We start from the raw sequence: 21,598 nt of genomic DNA, 5'->3' as shown, positions 1-21,598 counted from the left end.
ATGTACAAAAATCATCTAACTACATGACATTTTCCATCTGTGTGGATGAATTCATCCCTACTTCTATTTGCATTGTTGCATCTTTGCTGGCTCCAGATTTGGGTAGGAGAAACATATCTACAAAAAGTGGGAAAACAAGCAAAAAGAAGTAAGAATGGAAAATAAAAGGATTCACCACTGCCTTTATTAACCATCTCTCTAAAAATTATTTTATTTTAAAATAATTCAGAGTGTGTGTGTGTTGTTTTTTTTTTTATTTTTCTTGTATAACTGTTGTTGGAAGGCTGCTCTAAAAGTGTAATCTTCTGGGCTGCGGGAAGTTTTCTAGAGGTATCCATCACAGCAAACATTGTCTTCAGGCTTTGCAGTTGTTCTTCCTTGTTATTCTGCCTTCTCCTTCCTATCCTCTACACATTGTCAGCAAAGCATAGATATCACCCATCTATCTGATTTTAGTACACAGAACAATCCATATGTTAATTTTGATTTTAAGAATGACCCTTATTATTTAATGTTATCCTTCTTTTACTGAATACATTTGAATATAACTGAAGCTTTATCAACACTGTTTTTTCAGAACTATTATTCTTGGTATTATTGTCCTGATAATAAAGAGAAGTGATTACATTGTAATTAGTCACTGACTGGGTTAGGCCCAGCCAGCAGCTGAGCACCACGCGGCCGCTCACTCACTCCTTCCCCAGCAGGACGGGGAGGAGAACAGGAAAAAACAACGGCACCCTGGTCCCTGAGCAAAAGCAGTCCCGCAGATGTGCTTGCCTTTGCCTAAAGCAGGGGTAACCCAAACTGTTTTACCCAACATATTCTTCATGCGCACTACAGGAACTTTATCTCCTTCTACTGGGCATGGAAATTTTGACTGGGCAGGGCCAGCTCAATTGGCAGATCCTCTACTGTTAACTAACCAGGTGGCCTTTGCTAAATGTGTCCCCCAGTGTTTGAGGGCCCCACCACCCATTGCTCTCAGGGTAGTTTTTAGCAGTCCATTGGACCTTTCAACTTTCCCAGAGGCTGGCGCATGATAGGGGATGTGATACACCCACTCAATACCATGCTCTTTGGCCCAGGTGTCTATGAGGTTGTTCTGAAAATGAGTCCCGTTTTCCAACTCAATTCTCTCTGGGGTGCCATGTCACCACAGGACTTGCTTTTCAATACCCAGAATAGTGTTCGGGGTAGTGGCATGGGGCACAGGATATGTTTCCAGCCATCCAGTGGTTGCTTCCACCATTGTAAGAACATAACGCTTGCCTTGGCGGCTTCACGGGGGCATGATGTAGTCGATTTGCCATGCTTCCCCATATTTATATTTCAACCACCATCCTCCATACCACAGAGGCTTTACCCGCCTGGCTTGCTTGATTGCGGCGCATGTTTCACATTGATGGATGACCTGTGAGATGGTGTCCATGCTCAAGTCCGCCCCTCGATCACGGGCCCATCTATATGTCGCATCTCTTCCTTGATGACCTGAGGTGTCATGGCCCCACCGAGCTATAAAGAATTCACCCTTACGCTGCCAGTCCAAATCCACCTGAGCCACTTCAGTCTTGGCAGCCTGATCGACCTGCTGGTTGTTCTGATGTTCCTCAGTGGCACGACTCTTGGATACATGGACATCTACATGACGTACCTTTACAACCAGCTTCTCTAGCCGGGCAGCAATATCTTGCCACAATGGGGCAGCCCAGATGGGTTTGCCTCTACGCTGCCAGTTACTCCGCTTCCACTGCTGTAACCACCCCCGCAGGGCATTGGCCACCATCCATGAGTCGGTATAGAGGTACAGTGTTGGCCACTTTTCTCTTTCAGCAATATCTAAGGCCAGCTGGATGGCTTTCACCTCTGCAAACTGGCTCGATTCACCTTCTCCTTCAGCAGCTTCTGCAACTCGCCATGTAGGACTCCATACAGCAGCCTTCCACCTTCGATGCTTTCCCACGATGCGACAGGACCCATCAGTGAAGAGGGCATATGGTTTCTCATCTTCTGTTAGTTTCTTATACGGTGGGGCTTCTTCAGCATGTGTCACCTCCTCCTCTGGCGACATTCCAAAACCTTTCCCTTCTGGCCAGTCTGTGATCACTTCCAGGATCCCTGGACGACTGGGGCTTCCTATTCAAGCCTGTTGTGTGATCAGTGCAGCCCACTTACTCCACGTAGCATTGGTTGCATGATGTGTAGAAGGAGCCCTCTCTTTGAACATCCAACCCAGCACTGGCAGTCGGGGTGCCAAGAGGAGCTGTGCTTCGGTGCCAATCACCTCTGAAGCAGCTCAAACCCCTTCATAGGCTGCCAATACCTCCTTTTCCGTTGGAGTGTAGCGGGCCTCGGATCCTCTGTATCCCCGACTCCAAAACCCCAGGGGTCGACCTCGAGTCTCCCCTGGTGCTCTCTGCCAGAGACTCCAGGTAGGGCCATTCTCCCCGGCCGCGGTGTACAGCACATTTTTGACATCTGGTCCTGCCCGGACTGGCCCAAGAGCTACAGCATGAACTATTTCTTGTTTAATCTGTTCAAAAGCTTGTCGTTGCTCAGGGCCCCATTTGAAATCATTCTTCTCCCGGGTTACATGGTAGAGAGGGCTTACTATCAGACTGTAGTTTGGAATGTGCATTCGCCAGAAACCCACAACGCCTAAGAAGGCCTGTGTCTCCTTTTTGTTGGTTGGTGGAGACATGGCTGCTATTTTGTTGATAATATCCATAGGGATCTGACGCCGCCCATTGTGCCACCTTATTCCTAAAAACTGGATTTCCTGTGCAGGCCCCTTCACTTTACTTCGTTTTATGGCAAAGCCAGCCTGCAGCAGGATTTGGATTGTTTTCTTCCCTTGCTCAGAAACTTCCTCTGCTGAGTTGCCCCATACAATGATGTCATCAATGCATTGCAGGTGCTCTGGGGCTTCACCCTTTTCCAGTGCAGTCTGGATCAGTCCATGGCAAATGGTGGGGCTGTGTTTCCACCCCTGGGGCAGTCGATTCCAGGTGCACTTGTTCCCCTCCAAGTGAAGGCAAACTGTGGCCTGCACTCTGCTGCCAAAGGGATCGAGAAAAACGCAGTAGCTGTATCAATTGTGGCATACCATTTGGCTGCCTTTGACTCCAGTTCATATTGAAGTTCTAGCATATCTGGCACGGCAGCACTCATGGGCGGTGTGACTTCATTCAGGCCACAACAGTCTACCCTCCGCCTCCACTCTCCATTGGACTTCTGCACTGGCCATATGGGACTGGATATAAAGGGTGAGTGCGTTCTGCTGATCACTCCCTGACCCTCCAGTTGATGAATTAGCTTGTGGATGAGAACCAGGGAGTCTCGGTTGGTGCGGTATTGCCACCCGTGCACAGTTGTAGTAGCAATTGGCACCTGTTGCTCTTCAACCCTCAGCAACCCTCCAACAGAAGGGTCCTCTGAGAGACCAGGCAAACTAGACAATGGTTCAATTTCCTCCGCTCCCAAGGCAGCTATTCCAAAAGCCCACCTGTAACCTTTTGGGTCTTTGAAATACCCTTTCCAGAGATAGTCTATGCCCAGGATGCATGGAGCCTCTGGGCCAGTCACAATGGGGTGCTTTTGCCACTCATTCCCTGTTAGGCTTATTTCAGCCTCCAACATAGTCAACTGTTGGGATCCCCCCGTCACACCAGAAATAGAGATGGGTTCCACCCCTTCATAGCTTGATGGCATTACGGTACACTGTGCACCCGTGTCCACTAGGGCCTTGTACTCTTGTGGGTCTGATGTGCCAGGCCATTGGATCCACACAGTCCAATAAACCCTATTGTCCCTTTCCTCCACCTGGCTGGAGGCAGGGCCCCTCTAATCCTGCTCATCATATTCACTACTCATCTCTTGCAGAAAGGACTTAGAAGTCCCTTCAAGAGGATCAGAAGTGCGATCCGGCCTTCCACTTGATCTGGGGGGCTGCCCGGTGGAAACTGGAGCAGCATCCTTTCTGGAAGAGTCCTCTTTTACAGCTGTCTTGCCCTGTAGCTCATGTACGCGTGCCCGCAGGGTTGAGGTGGGCTTCCCATCCCATTTCCTCATGTCTTCTCCATGGTCACGCAGATAATACCACAGGATACCTCGTGGTGTGTATGCTCCACATCCTCTCTCTGGAGCAGAAAAACGCTTACTCCTAACAGCTGAAATACGGGTCTGTGGGGGTGGGGAGTACGATATATCCTTTTTGAGTTGCCGGACATCCTGGGACAGTTTCTCCACAGCCAAGACGAGGGAGGAAGAAAGGCTCTCTGCATATTGCCAGAGTCGGCCAGCCACTTTGTTCACTGTGGGTGCCTCTTCACTCTTCCAGTCGATTACTGCCAGTGAGTTGGCGTACGATGATGGTGCACTTTGCACAAATTTTCGCCACATGGGTCGGGTACAGTGGACTTCATCGGGGTCTGTGGGCAACTGTGCGTTGTCTGGATCGTAATAAACCATTTCCCGCACAGCTTATTCCCTCAGATATTGGATACCTCTCTCCATGGTGGTCCACTTGCCTGGCCGACATACGACATCTTCGCTGAAAGGATACCTTTCCCTCACACTTGACAGGAGTCACCTCCAGAGGCTGAGGGCCTGCGCCTTCTTCCCAATTGCCTTGTCAATGCCCCCGTTCCCTAGACAAGGATCCCAGCTGCTTGGCCTCCCTGCCCTCCAGTTCCAGGCTACTGGCACCATTATCCCAGCGGCGGAGCAGCCAGGTAATAATGTGCTCCCCTGGAAGGGGGCTGAAGTCTTTCCACATATCTCGCAGCTCACTCAGGGACAGAGATCGGGTGATCACTTCTGGTTCTGGCTCTTCTTCTTGTTCTCGTGATGGCCCCGGTTCATCATCATCTTTCACTAAGCGAACAAATTTCTTTGTGTATTTCTTCCTTGTATAGGGGCGACTGATACTGGGTTGATCTTTTGGCTCGACTACAGTGCCTGTTGCAGGGGTTTGGGCAGCTGCAGTGCCTGTTGCGGGGGCTTGGGTAGTTGCAGTGCCTGTTGCGGGGGCCTGGGTACCTGCAGTGCCTGTGGGTCCGCTCTCTCCCTCTGGATGGTGCTGTCTACTATCAAGCAGTGTTTGGTAGATTGTGGCCAGGGCCCAGCACAGCGCAGTAAGTTGTGTCTCCTTAGAATCCCCACAGCATTTTCCTTTCAAATATTCTACCATTTTATCAGGGTCTTGCAATTGTTTGGGAGTGAAGCTCCAAACCACTGGGGGTGAAAAGGTCTCTAGATACCCGCCCATACTCTCCCACATGCCATGCCAGCCCTGACCATTCAGTCTTGGCGAATATCCCTGGGTGGTACTCTTGAAAATATTTTTGCTAACCCTGAACAGGAGTGGGAAAGCATTCAGGAGACCTAGCAATAGGAATATACTGGCCTGAACATTCCAAGGGTATTCAAAATTCTCAAAAATTGTCGTGACCAACCAAAAGGGAAAAGGGGAGGTGAAAGAGTGGGAAAAGGTATCCCCCCCTGTCTTCCCCATAGATCCGGTGCAATTATTAATCAATTCTGAAAGATACTGACTGAGGTACGGGCCTGACCGAAATGCTACATACGCATACCAGCTCAGACTCATGACTGTCGATGATATCTTATCATAAGTCATTATCACACAATACAACAACATGAGAACATGAACCCCTCTCCCAGAGGTGACAAACAGCACCGCAGGGATTGCATAGAGTAAACATGGGTTTACAAACCAGAGCCATGTAACCAAACAGAACATCATTATGACCAGCGCCTGTTTCAATAACATCATAAATTCTTATGACAATTTTTTCTTTAACACACTTGGGTCAGACTTGTCGTTATCACAACCCCTCGGGCCCCATGCTGGGTGCCAAAAAGGACTGATGTGGTTTAGGCCCAGCCGGCAGCTGAGCGCCATGCGGCCACTCACTCATTCCTTCCCCAGCAGGACGGGGAGCAGAAGAGGAAAAAACAACGGCAAAAAGCCTCGAGGGTTGGGATAAGGGCAGTCTACTGGGACAAAAAGGAGAGGGAAAAAAACAATCAACAACAGTGCTGATAAGAAATATTAACAATGGGTGATAATAGAGAACAATTTACCGAACCAAGAACCGACCCACCAGACACTCAGCCCATCCCGGAACCGGAACCGCGCTGAAACTTCGACATTCCTCCCCTACCCGACTAGCCCCCTTTTATGGTGAGCATGATGTCACATGGTATGGAATAGCCCCCGGCCAGCTCGGCTCACCTCTCCTGGCTCCTTGTGAAATTAACTCTATCCTTGTCAGAACCAGGACAGTCACCTTTCATTACATATATGATTTTGATAATGTTGAGTTCAAAATACTCTAAATGTATAACTTTCCATCTTAAAAATATTTCTTTTAGTGAGCCCTATCAGTCATTCAGACTTATGTTTGGAATTTTGCTGGACAAATGGGGATAAATATATCTTAGGTATTAAAATAAAACACACTTTATTTCTGCTTTTGAAAACAGAATTTCTACTAAAGTCTTTCAAGGTAGAAAACTAATGAACGAAATGTGTTACATTTCTTAACCATCAGTGCAAAATCTGCTAATTTGCCAGAACAACTTAAAAATAAAATAAAATAAAATAAATCATAGCCTCAGAATGATTCCGAATCATTCGTATCTTCCTTGTACAGCCAAGTACAATGACTTTAAACAAAAAACTCCTGCTTTACCAAGACTATCTCTATCTGCCTCAGAAAAATATTTTTAAAGAAATGAAAATGTAATTTCCAATTACAATTTCTAAGGTTGGATACTGCTTCATGTTACAAACAATGTATGTACAAGTCTTTTATTAGATATTTAATATAGCTGAAGCCTACTGTTCCATCTGATCATTACCAGTTAAATAAAGGATGTTAATGTTAAGACATGACTACTTAATTAGCACTGTCTTCATGATGAGATGCCAGCCTACTAGCAGCAAATGAGTTGTGAAGATGATGTTCAAATAAAACAATTAGGTTGTCTCACAAAGCTTTGGGGCTGGAACTTAGGCAGGTTCTCAGGATCTTAAAAAGCTCTAAAGACACAGAGGCAGAGCACACACAGGGTGATCCAGCCATGAGATGTACTGAGCAAAAAACTGCCTTGTGAAACTTGTTGGAAAATTTTTACAGTACCCCTTGAGGTGAATTAAACACACTTTTGTGCTTAAATATAAAAGAAAAAGAAATAATGAACAATGCATTAGGCAGAATTCTACTGCAATACATGGAGTCTGCAAAGTTATATCACAAACAGTTTTCTCATATACACTAACTGGCCCTTGAGCTGGGGCCCTGAGTGCTGCCATTGCAGGATGGCTACAAGACAATGCTGAGGCTATTTCTTATCACCAAGGAAAACTTCACTCCCTTGCAAGCAGTCTGTTTGTTCTGTGGCATTCCTGCTTCTGGGCAGTTTAACCCCTTTTTGTAGTTGGGCCTTCTTGCCCTCCATGTCAGATCACTCCTTAGTCACAAATTACCACTGCTACAATTAGAATTTCCCTTTCAGACTTCTTGGTGAGTGCTGTGTTGCAAAATGTTTAATATACATTACATTTTCTTTCCAGAAAAAGAACAGTCTGACAAATCAGGAGTCCAGTGTTCGGTGATTTTTGAAGACGTATGTGCACAATTCACAGAAGCTGAAGAATCTCGGGATAAATGCCTTTTAAAAAATGCTTATCTGACTTTGAAAAATCTCAGTAGCACAAGCAGCTACTAACTCTTGGAAACAATCTGTTTACCTAAGGTATGAATGGCAGAAAGAAACATCTTACCTCACTGTAGCACCATTCATAACAACAAAAAAATGGCAAAGAAACATGCAGAGCTCTAGTAAAGCTCAATATAAACCAGAGATATCATGTTCATTAAAGGTATTTTTGACCCTGGTAGGACACAGTTAACTGACAGAAGAAATAGGAGTAATTCTGCATCAACAGTTGGCTACTGCTTAACTGAAGCATGTAAGTTGGAGTTAAGTTTCTTTCGGATTTGTTTTAGATAGATGGAAATTGAGACTAAAATTTGATGCAATCTATCTTTTATTTTAAAACCTGTGCTATTAACCTTTGGTATAATTAAAAACATTTCAACTAAATCAAAACATAACCTAGGTACCACATGTATTGAGATAGTCTGAGGTGTCTGTTTGCAATGAAGTTTCTCAAGATGCCACCATGTCTTAAATCTTCATGTCTCATATTCCCTTTTCCTCTTTGTCCCTAAATTTGGTGAAAAAAATCCAAACACAGCTTACATGAAAAAGAGCACACTGGCTCCAGAATGATCTTTTCATAATCAAATGTTGACAATGCAACACCCAACCCCATCTGCCCCATCCGATTTCAATTCAGTGTAGTTAAGCTTGGAATTTTAAATTAGAAAGTGGTAGAATATCTCATTCTGCAATAAATCTTTGTTAGGATTAATATGTTATCCCAGGAGATTTTTCCACCCCTCAGAGTCTTTGGTAGTAGATTTCAAGGTGAGGTAAAATTATCTTGAGGAAGTTTCCCATACAGGGCAGAATTTCTAAGATAAGAGTCCAACTATTGGGTATGTGCCCATTGTAAGAGAATGGCAGAAGTTTACAACATGAGAAGACCAAGGGATTCTTCTTTAAATATATCATTATAATTAACACCTTTCCTAATGTCCTGCATTTAAAAAAATTGTATTTAAAGATGGTATTATCACTGTAAAATATTTTCTGTCAAACACAGTGTGAAAGCAACATACAGGTGGCTTTGAGGAAATATTTAAGTGTCTTTCTTTTTTATTCATATGCCTTGCAGCGTACTTCTATTACTAAATTTCTTCCATCTTCCATTCAGATATTTTCTAATATTATGAATAATATATTTAATACACTAATGAGTAACAGTTGATTGGTGTGGCCAAAAAATGTATATATGACTTAGCACTTTTCAAAGTGACAAAGTATTGGGGAATGGTGAGAAGCGGAGAAAATCAGTGAAAAAAAATTAAGTGTTATTTTGAGTTCTGGATAAGTCATGCTGTACATTATATTGCAAAAAAAAAGTGCTGAATAAGGTGTAACTGTGTAAGCTAGTACAGTGTTAGCTCCCAGTGTTTATTTGTCTGAATGAGAAAATAATGATGTGAATAGCAGCAGCTGTTCTTGATGCTCTGAGTGGAAGATGACTTGTTTCATATCCAGCCCTCACTACCAAATAACACTCACAGTCAAGAGCTAGGATGCCGTTGACAAGACTATGAATATTGATTTGTGAAGAAGCAGTGAAACAGCTCCCAAATGTGAAAATTCAAAAAGAATTTTTTAGACACTGTATGCAGTAGTGTTCTGGATTTTCAGACTATCTGTACTGCCTCAGTATTATCTGAGTTAATTTTTTAATACCATCAAATAAGTAAGTAAATGAATAAGTAAATAAAAACTTAATTTGAAAATTTCATGAGCATTTCAGAAAGTTTTCTCTTGGAAAAAGCAGCATGAGTTCTGCTTGAATAATACATTACTAGTGACTTCCGTTCTTTCAGTTACCAAGCCTTGATTGTATGAATAATATCACATGTACATTTATAAGGTATTCAACTGTCCAAGCATCTACAGACTGGGGCCTGAAAATACTTACTCAATTATTATTACGTAGGGAAGAACTCATTTCAAGATAATTTTATAGTGTGGTGCTGACTGTTTTACAGCACTCCCATTATAAGTTTCTGCAGACACACCTGTGCTTTGTATTATCTTTCAAAGCATTGGTCACCAAAGCTGTGTAACTGCAGCTATCCATTAGGTAAAAATCCCTGATGTCATCTAGATTATTTCGGGAAGATTCAAAAAAATTTCAGTGGGTCTGAATTTTTTGTAGCCATTTATTTGCATATTTTCTTCTACCTAGTTTTACTCTAGCTCCTGCAACCTGATTTATTTATTTATTAAAATTAACCTAGTAATGGACAGCTTATTTTGAACAAGAGTTCTCCAATGAATGCAAAGTAATAATCAGCCCAGCTTCCTCCTGAATACTTTGCTCTGTGACCAGAAATCTTCAAGGTAAACAACAAATATCTGTTAGCTTACGTTTAAGTTGGACATTTGATACCTAGAGAAAAATAAGCAGGAAGGTGAATGAAGCAGTGGATACATTTCTGAGGAATGAAGTCAGTAGATTGCAAGTGACAGGTTCAATTACTGGTCTGTGGACCAATGACACATCTGCCTTAAACTCTGAGAAATGGGCAGTAGAAAAGGGATGAATAACTCCTAAGATTTGGAGAAAATATGTAACCATTCGGGCAGAAAATGAGCAATTACATTTCATGCCATCAGTAATAAGTATTTCAACAAAGATCTTAGGTTAACATCAGACCGTGTGACAGTATATCAACCATTACACCTGTGTTCAATCAGTAACCACATCCCTCAATGTGATACTGAGCTGCTTAATTCAAATGTGGCTTGTTCAGTGATAAGTAAGATGGCTGACATCTGTTACAAAAGTATTCAAAAGCAATTTATTTCATAGTCTTGATGCTGGCTGTTGAAAGATTTTTTTTTTTTTTTTTTTTAAATTTACGCACTGACAATTTAGCTCTTCATGCTTTTGTTCTGAAACTCCATTGCCTTCCTCTCCAAGCACACACACTGTCAGATATGCCCCTCATAAACTATTATAAATGAATAATCATGTAATATATGCAATGAATATATTTACTGGTAGTAATGACGCAAGTGGTAAATCAGATTACTGAATTCAGAAAAATGGAACTCTAGGCATTTCCACCTTAGTGTGGAATCTAAACTCATAATACGGAATCTAAACTCTAATATGGAATTGATTAGCATAAATATGCTATGAAGGAATAAAATTTAGTGACAAAAGCCAAATAGATGAATATGTGATCAATATAAAATAACACCTTAAAATAGGGCCATATTTATAAATACTAAAAATATACCTGTTTCCACTTTCTAAGCTACACACTTTTGAAGGGATTTTCAAAAGTGCTCAGAATTTTTTCATCAGTCTGTGAAAAAAATTCCTATTGACACAGCTAAGGATAGAAACAGACTGTCCATACTGGCTGGTTTCTGAACATTGTTTGTTTGGGGTTTGTTTGTTTGTTTGTTTTTTAATTTAATGCCTGGCTAGCACTAAAAAAAATATGTTACTACACCGACAGCGCAGAGGTCATTCCAAACTGTGTATTTGTCTATGGGCCTGTGAACAATACTCAGGCATGCTAAGCTCCACACCATTACGGATTCACTGATAGCAACCTTGCGTTAAAGTATCGTTAAAGTATGTAATGCAGGCATACTGTCAGTATATTGCTCTCAGAACATATCTCAGTCTGTTCAGTATGAGCTGAGGGATCACAAAAAGGAAAAAAAAAATATTAAACTCCCCCCCCCAAAAAAAACCAAACCAAAACAAACAAACAAAAAAACCCAAACCCCAAAAAAAACCAACCAAAAATGCTGTAAGGAAGTGAAATGTACAGAACAAATTTATTTCACAGAAAGGTGTAAGACAGTCTAATCAGCAATCCTAATGCCAATATTTTTGTTACCCCTAGCTCCACAGTAAATGTTTTTATGCACAAACCATATTCCTTTAACTTGGAGGAGAAATAAGAATTCCAAGTACTCTTGTCCTGTTCAGGCCTAGCAGATAAAATGCAATTACATGTGGGATGCTCCTTCAGCTGATTTGCAAAGGTCACATTGCACATACTCCTGCTGTCACCATGTATATTAAGGTACAAACCAATGACAATAGCAAAATCATGTCTCTGTTCCTGTAACTATCCAGAACAGAAATATGGGCATAACTTCCCTCAAAAGGCTGAGTTTGGTTTGATAAATAGAGTCAGGTCTTTCCCTCTGTAAAGGAAGTCTAGGATTTTTTTTTAATTTGGTCTTATGTGTATTAGCCTATCTCTATTTTTGTTTACAAGTACTGCATTGACCGATCCTCTGAGAAGAAAGTTGCAGCTTGAAAATTGTGATTTGTATAATGAATAACAATTTTATACACTTGTATAGAAGAAAAAAGGGAACTGTTTTGTGAACTAGTTACGAAGTGCAATCACAGCAGGCAAAGAATTTTGGGATGAAATTTTGTTTTCTATATACAGTATCTTTCCAGCACTGTATCCAATTAAAATTGCATTTAAATTAAAATGCAGGAATACAAAATAACAGCAGCTGTGATGCTGGAAAACATATTAGGAATGGAGTTTTTCTAAGCTTGCCTTATTTGCTTTTTATATTCAGCTTCAGTTTGTAAATATCAAAATGTTTTTTCAACAGGTCAATTTGTGCTATATAACAACTGTGAGAGAAATGCTTGTTAGAAAAAGTAAAAGTTTGATGTCTACCAGCACTAGGATATGCTCTGTAAGAGGTGGGAACCAGCAGTCAGATGGCATCCACTGTTGGCTGCCTCATTCCCAAACCACCCTGACATTAGCCTTGAAAGTCCTCTACCTGATGACAACTGTCTGCAGGACATATATCACACAGAAATTGTCTCTGGCAAGCTGTGTGTTTTTGCCTGCTACCTTGCTGATTTTGTCCTGCTCCTTGCTGCACACCTGTATGCTGGGAACATGAAGATGAGGGAGCACATGACCACGACAGTTTTATAGGCTTTACAAGCTCTCCACTAGTAACTGGCCACTATAAAATTTAGTTTCTTTTTCTACTACTTCAGCAGTTCAAAAGGAATGGGACCACAGCTGGTGATGTCATTCACTACTTTATATAAAAGCTTTCTTTGTAGATAATCACTTGTTTGGGTTTTTTTTTTTTTTTTTGCTAGATATGATTGTTCAGAGGGTCCTTCTTGTGTGGGGAAAAAAAAAAATTCTTTGAGCTCTGCCCAGAAACTTGCAAAATTGCACTCCTTAGTTGCTCATAATTTGCAAAATTTCCTGATTTATGAAAAATAAATCCAAGAGTTTAAACCAAACATAACTGCATACTGAGAAAGGCAAATACGTACTCTCATACTGAGAAGACAAATGCAGTGTAACCTTCAGAAAAGTGAATCCACTGAACAATTTAAAGTCAGGCTATCGGCCTTAGAGTACATTTGCTCTTCACAACAGTCCTGAAGTAACTATAACCTTCCTTTCCTTTTTATCCATTCTTACTGTCATCTGTCAAGTTTAGAAGAAATCAAACTTTAGGCTTTCACATTTCCTCCCAGACACATGTTGTAACCTACTGTTACAGTTTAGTGCTGTATAGGACTTTTGAAGTAACTGCTCCATTCCTCAAATGTATCTCACTAAACAGACTTAGTCTACCACAAAGGAGGCACATCCAAATAAAATATTTTTCTTTTTTTTTTCACTTCCTTTCTGAAGAAGCATTTATACAAAGCCTAATCTTGAATTATATAGCACTTTAAGAAAATGCTTCAAGGATATCTAACTGATTTTTAACTAATTCCCTTTGCTCACTGTCAAGGTCTGGAAAAGCTGTCTCTTGTCTATGGATCCCAGCAGCTCTGAACTTCAGGACCAAAAATTAAAAGGATTAAGAGAAAACAGTAGGAAAACATTAAAATCCTCATACACTCCAAAGCTTTGTCTTTTGTATGCAAAAGATTTCGGTGGTGTAATGACATTGACATTATGTAGGTCACCATCCAATTACCAGCAAAATGCAAGTAGGTTACGCCATATCCTTCCTATATAAGTGCAGTCCTCTCAAAAGGCTCAGCAATGCTCTCTGGTAAATTGAGTTGGTGCCATAGTCACTTCGTTTCTATTGGGTGCCAACCTGTGTTTCCCGATGCAGTTAACATCAGGACTCAGCATTCCAGCCCTTTTCAGTGCATCGCCTTACGCAGTGAGCGGCCTGAACATGTTTTGCAGGACATGTTTTTTTCCATTCCCTTACATAACTTCTGCACAGTCTATATTTTAACTCAATTTGAGCTCATCTCAAAGCAGTTTCTCTAATGTAATAAACTTTTTTTAAAGCACAAGGGCACTTCTGTCTGATTTTTTTCCCAATAGGACAGATAATCTTTCCACTCTCACTTCTACCATTCATAACTGTGGTAGTAACACTTTTAAGTGTAGATCAGACCTAGCTTGTTTATAGCCAGATAATACTGTGAATAATTCCTCACTTGCTTGACTGAACACAATTTACGATTTTTGAATATGTGACCTAATATAACACATCTGTCCCTTTATCTATCCACTGTTAAACAAAATGAAGAGCTGCTTCTGGCATTTCTACAGAGGTCAGTGTGTATAGGATTATGAAGAAGCAGTAAGCAATCTGTAAGCCTACAAAATGCTTTGCTAAGATGTGCAAAATGACTAAATAATGAGTCATAATGGAGGTGAAAGGCAGAAATAACATAATTGATGCAGTGCACCAGAATTCTACTTCAGCATGTGAAGATACAACTAAAACTGAGAGTGTAGAAATATCTTCAGATTTGTACAAGCATGATTAGCCATTTAACTGTATTGTAATATAAGTATGAGATCTGAATCTGTAACATATCTGAAGCTTCTCTCAAAGTGTTATTCTCCCATATATCAATGCATTGTTTTCTTCTGTCATACTTTATTCTCTGGAAGCAAAGATGACAGGTCTAAAATATACAGGCTAATAATACAAGATGCATTGCAATAAAGTATGTTGCTTAACCTGCTTTTCTTCAACTGATACTTCATTAGCTAAAATTATGGAACATATTCTGTTCAGAGGATCTTTGGCTGCAAAAACAGTTTAATTCCACTGCAAGAAGACTAGAGGGGACACAAAAAAAAGTCACACAGAGAACCATGGTTTCTGAGTTGTGAAAATGTTCTCCATAAGGGGTTACCAGCGGACAAGGTGTGATGGGAAAGAATGAATGAACAAGGAATTGAATGGACAGCTTTCCTTTACTCATCATGGAAAAATGTAAAAAGACACATTAAATCTCCTCAGTGCAACTATAAATATAGATAAATCTAGAGAGACATCCACATATCTTTTTCCTTGTGTGTACTTTTCCTGATAAATGACATAAAGCATAACCCTAATAAATTCACATAACTCATACATATCTTGGCAACCAGTTGCAGGGTATATATTTTCAATTTCTTATGACTTTAGTTTGTAAACATTATCAAGAACCTCTTCCTTGATGATGAGCATATGTACAATTGTGAAGAAGTGTATGTGACATGACTCTCATGAGTAGTTTCATTGATTAGGCCTATTCTGTACATTAATTGTAGGATCAGATGTCACCTGGCACACCAGGATACTACTGAAATCTGCAACTTGCCTGTGTAGTGTAGCCACAAAAATCCAAAGCTGTGTAAGAAAGACCTTAAAAGAAGCGGGAAAGATTTCTGCTGATTTTTTCACCTAATGAAAGTTGCTTGACACACTTGCAAGGATAGAAGACAAAGACAGAGTTAATTGTTGGAGTGCTAATGCATGAATTAAGCTTTTCCTCCTAGAATTATCTGTTGTATGATCCCAGCCTCAAAAATATTACAGCTGCTAGATAGTACAGATGGACAGAAAATTTCCCTCAAGCCTCTCCCTATGCTGGAGCTTAGATGTTGTTTCTAAGGCAAGAATTGGTGTTACCTATGTGTCTAAATATTGGCAGCTGCCCAAATATTTTTAAGTGTAAGTAGCTTATCTTGGTACCTATATCATGTATAATGTTTAGAATAACAAGAATGACAGTTAATTTCTTGTAATTTACGTTTCTGTGGGATATTACCGTGCAATTCCCAGTCACTTCTGAGTGTTAAATTATCTTCAGTAATGAAAATGTTTAATTTTACAACTTACTACATGTAGGCAGGTATGAGAACATACATTTTATTAAAAAAGGGAACAGATCTCTGTCCCCCACGACATTTCCCATGCTTAGTTTAAAGCCCTAGGTTTTCATGCTTTTATCATAGTACTTATTCTTCTCTGCTTAAGGAATCATGATGTCTCATGAATCCATTTATACCATTAGTTCAATCAGTCATGTACCCTGATTACATACAGGGCTTTCTTTCACCCTTTGCATTAAGTAGTTGTTAGTTCTCTAATTTTACTCTGTTCTTAATTTTGGCCTGTATCCAGGAAGGCACTTAAACATAGACTTATTTGCCTGACTTCAATGAAACTACTTATGCACTAAAAATTAGACTGTATGTAAGTTCCGTGCTGTAACAGGACCTTCTAGTTATAAACCTTCATTTTTGAGCCTGCTACAATTATGAATAATTTATCTCTTTTAATTTATCATTCACTTCTGGAACTCTAAAAATGTAAAATACTTCACAGACTCCTGTCTATTTGAGAATAAGCACAGTTTCCTTCTTTTTTATAAAACATAGATTTATTGGCTAGACAAAACAAATACAAAGTGTCATTTGCCTTGAATTATTTAATAAAGGTATAAAAGGAAACATTTTGCTTTGATCATCAAGGGGCTATGCAGCTCAAGAGACTACAAACAGCCAAGCATAGAGTATGACCCATGTTGTACTGACAGCAATTCATTACCATCTCAATAGCATCTTTGTTACCATCTTGGCTACTTGGCACAAATGTGAAGCGAGCTGATGGCCTTTATCCAATTTAGAGAGGACATGTCAATATCAGAAATCCACCAATATAACTGAAACCAATTATCCCGTAAATTGGTCATTTCAGGAGACAGTCCAAGAGCTTAGTGTTTCCATTTTGTATTCACTGTTTGTAAATGTACTCGATGTCTGTAAATGGAGCTGAAACAGAGAAGGAAGGCAAACAGCAGCAGGCAATATTTACTTGTTTAATCCTTAATCAGAAACTCAGTGAGGATATTTCTAAAATCACATATCTGAATTTATCTTTGATTGAAAAAGCAAAAACGTTTTTTTTCTCATTAAAAGAAGTGAGATGCCTTACTCTTAGCAAACTGTAAATAATGCAACTTGCATGGAGCACATATGTTAGTTTCTAAACATATGAATTGCTGTTGAATGAGGTGGGTGCCTTGATGATGGAAGATACAGAGAAGGCGGAGTTGCTGAATGCCTTCTTTGCTTCAGTCTTTACTACTAATGCCAGCCCTCAGGAATCCTGGACATAGGAGAAAGAGTCTGGAGAAAGGAAGACTTTCCCTTGGTTGAGAAGGCTCAGGTTAGAGAACGTGTAGGCAAACTCAACATCCACAAATCCATTGGCCCTGATGGGATGCACCCACAAGTGCTCAGGGAGCTGGCGGATGTTATTGCTGGGCCGTTCTCAGTCATCTTTGAGAGGTCATGGAAAACAGGAGAGGTGCCTGAGGAGTGGAGGAAAGCCAATGTCACTCCGGTTTTCAAAATGGGCAAGAAGGAGGACCCAGGAAACTATAGGTCAGTCAGCCTCAGCTCCATCCCTGGAGAGGCGATGGAAGAGCTTACTCTGAGGGTCATCAATAAGCATGTGGAGGAGAAGAGGGTTATTGGGAGTGGTCAGCATGGATTCACCAAGGGCAAATCATGCCTGACCAATCTGATAGCCTTCTATGATGACATGACTGGCTGGGTGGATGAAGGGAGAGCAGTGGATATTGCCTACCTTGACTTCAGCAAGGCTTTTAACAGTGTCTCTCATAACATCCTTACAAGCAAGCTTAGGAAGTGTGGGTTGGATGAGTGGACAGTGAGGTGGGTAGAGAAGTGGCTGAATGGCAGAGCCCAGAGGGTTGTGATAAGTGGTGCAGAGTCTAGTTGGAGGCCTGTAGCTGGTGGTGTGCCCCAAGGATCAGTGCGTGGTCCAGTCTCATTCAACGTATTCATCAATGACCTGGACTAGCGGACAGAGCGCACCTTCAGCAAGTTTCCTAATGATACAAAACTGGGAGGAGTGGCTGACACACCAGAAGGCTGTGCTGCCATTTAGCAAGACCTGGAGAGGCTGGAGATTTGGGTGGAGAGGAACCTAATGAAATTCCACAAGGACAAGTGCAGGGTCCTGCACCTAGGCGAGAATAACCCCAAGCACCAGTACAGGTTAGGGTTTGACCTGCTGGGAAGCAGCTCTGTGGAGAAGGACCTGGGAGTCCTGGTGGACAACAAGCTCTCCATGAGCCAGCAATATGCCCTCATGGCCAAGAAGGCCAATTGCATGATGGGATGCATTAAGAAGAGCGTGGCCAGCAGGTTGAGGAGGTTATTCTCCCCCTCTACTCTGCCCTGGCGAGGCCACGTCTGGAGTACTGTGTCCAGTTCTGGGCTCCCCAGTTCAAGAAAGGCAGGGTACTACTGGAGAGAGTCCAGCGGAGGTCTACAAAGATGATTAGGGGACTGGAGCACCTCTCATATGAAGAAAGGCTGAGAGAGCTGGGTCCGTTTAGTCTGGAGAAGACTGAAATAAAATCTTATCAGTGCTTATGAATATCTAAAGGGTGGATGTCTAGAGGAAGGGGCTAGACTCTTCTCAGTGGTGCCCAGTGACAGAAAAAGGGGTAATGGGCACAAAGTGGAACACAGCATGTTCCACCTGAACATGAGAAAAAACTTCTTTACTCTGAGGGTGACCGAGCACTGGAACAGGCTGCCCAGAGAAGTTGTGGAGTTTCCTTCTTGGGAGATATTCAAAACCCACCTGGACACACTCCTGTGCAACATGCTGTAGGTGGTCCTGCTCTAGCAAGGGGGTTGGACTAGATGATCTCCAGAGGTCCCTTCCAATCCCTACCACTCTGTGATTCTGTAAATGTTTTAGACAGTTGCATTTTAAAAGGCTTATCAATTTCTTAAAAATATATGCTACATGTAAATATTTAGCCTTCCTTTCATATATACAGAATAGAAAAGAGTCATTAAAGAATCACTGGCTCTTTTTAGGCTTCAAGGTTGCGCTAAAAGAACATTTTCTGGAAAAAGTGCACCCAACATAAGTGTTTCATTCCCAGAGGTCAAGATGGGTAACAGCCATTCTAAATGACCACATATATAATCCCTCATTACTTCACTTGTATTCTTCAAAGTCTACATGAAATCTACTAGAAACCAATACAGTCCTGTATATAGTGTTTCAGATATGATGATTTGGTTTCCTCAAAGTGTCAGAGCTGAGTAAGAATGATCAAGGTCCTGGCCATAAAAACAGATAGGTTTACTCTGAGGATTTTTTCTACCATTTGAGTTGAACTTCAGGGAGACTCACTGCCCATCCATATTGCTAGCTCACAGAACTGTCCACAGGGACAGCAGATTCACAGAAATCTAACTGGTAGTCGTGAGAAGAAAAACCGTGCATTGCTGCACAGTACAGAATCTACTACTTGTCACATACATGAGTTCAGTATTCTATATTAGACCTAGAATATATAGTTATAACATTTAGCTTCCCGCTAATGTAGCACATGCTTATACTGTTGCCCACATTACTACAGCTGCACAGTAGAAATTTAATTTTTGTAGGTCTTAAGTTCCCATAAAATTGAGTGCTACAAGGACAGATTGAGTTTAGGCTTTCCCCAAAGATGTTGGGCTTCTAATGTGCTATGTGCTGAGACATAAGCTCAGGATTATTTATTTCAGCAACACTATAGGCTCATTGGCTTTCTTTCCACTTCTATCTAATTTTATTTAATTATCTATTAGTTTCTCAAATACCCTTTGCAAAATTCCCAAATGGGTAACTGATTGTATCTTCCAAAAAAAAAAATTCCTCACATATTAATGTACTTTGTAGAATAGCCATGTACTATAATAACGGAAGGAAATTTTCTTACCGAGCAGATGAAGCTCTCTATAGGCAGATAGGAGCAGCGTCATGCTCACAAGCCCTGGTCCTTATGGGGGACTTCAACCACCCTGACATCTGCTGGAGGGACAACGCAGCTGAGCGCAAGTAATCCAGGAAGTTCCTGGAATGTGTTGATGACAACTTCCTCCTCCAAGTGATAGAGGAGCCCACGAGGAGAGGTGCCATGCTGGACCTTATTCTCACCAATAAGGAGGGCCTGGTAGGGGACGTCAAGCTCAAGGGCAGCCTTGGCTGCAGTGACCAGGAAATGGTGGAATTCAGGATCCTCAGGGCAGCAAGGAAGGCGTGCAGCAAGCTCACTACCCTGGACTTCAGGAGAGCAGACTTTGGCCTCTTCAGGGATCTGCTTGGTAGAATACCATGGGACAAAGCCCTGGAAGGAAGAGGGGCCCAAGACAGCTGGCTAATATTCAAGGGTCACCTCCTCCAAGCTCAGGAGCGATGCATCCCAACAAAGAGGAAGTCAGGCAAAACTCCAAGAGGCCCCCGTGGATGAACAAGGAGGTCCTGGGTAAAGTCAAACAAAAAAAGGAAGCCTACAGAGGGTGGAGGGTGGAAGCAAGGGTAGGTAGCCTGGGAAGAATACAGAGAAACTGTCCGAGCAGCCAGGGAGCAGGTTAGGAAAGCCAAAGCCCTGATAGAGATTAGTCTGGCCAGGGATGTCAAGGACAACAAGAAAAGCTTCTGTAAGTATGTTAGTGATAAAAGGAAGACGAGGGAAAAAATGGGGGTCCCCTCCGGAACGAAACAGGCGACCTGGTTACCCAGGATATGGAGAAGGCTGAGGTACTCAATGACTTCTTTGCCTCAGTCTTCACTGGCAAATCCTTGAGCCACACTGCCCAGGTCACAGAAGGCAGGGACTGGGAGAATGCAGAACTGCCCACTGTAGGCGAAGATCAGGTTTGAGAATATCTAAGGAACCTGAAGGTGCACAAGTGCATGGGACCTGATGAGTTGCATCCGTGGGTCTTGAGGTAACTGGCGGATGAAGGGGCCAGGCCACTCTCCATCATATTTGAGAAGTCCTGGCAGTGTGGTGAAGTTCCCGCCGACTGGAAGAGGGGGAACATAACCCCCCATTTTTAAGAAGGGAAAAAAGGAAGACCCAGGGAACTACAGGCCAGCCAATCTCACCTCTGTGTGTGGCAAGATTATGGAGCAGATCCTTCTGGAGACTCTGCTCAGGCACATGGAAAATAAGGAGGTGATTGGTGACAGCCAACACGGCTTCACTAAGGGCAAATCATGCTTGACAAACTTGGTGGCCTTCTATGATGGGGTTACAGCGTCGGTGGATAAGGGAAGGGCAACTGACATCATCTACCTGGACTTGTGCAAGGCACTTGACGCTGTCCCGCACGACATCCTTGTCTCTAAATTGGAGAGACACAGATTCGATGGATGGACCACTCGATGGATAAGGAATTGGCTGGATGGTCGCACTCAAAGAGTTGTGATCAACAGCTCAAAGTCCAAGTAGAGAATGGTGACGAGTGGTGTTCCTCAGGGGTCGGGACTGGGACCGGCACTGTTTAACATCTTTGTCAGCGACATGGACAATGGGATCAAGCGCACCCTCAGGAAGTTTGCTGACGACACCAACCTGTGTGGTGGGGTCGACACGCTGGAGGGAAGGGATGCCATCCAGAGGAACCTTGAGAGGTGGGCCCATGAGAACCACACGAAGTTCAACAAGGCCAAATGCAAGGTCCTGCACGTGGGTCGGTGCAATCCCAAGCACGATTATAGGCTGGGCAAGGAATGGATTGAAAGCCAACTGCGTCCT

Source organism: Balearica regulorum, chromosome Z (assembly GCF_011004875.1).
Source record: "Balearica regulorum gibbericeps isolate bBalReg1 chromosome Z, bBalReg1.pri, whole genome shotgun sequence".
Taxonomy (NCBI): domain Eukaryota; kingdom Metazoa; phylum Chordata; class Aves; order Gruiformes; family Gruidae; genus Balearica; species Balearica regulorum.
Note: the sequence above shows the minus strand (reverse complement) of the source record.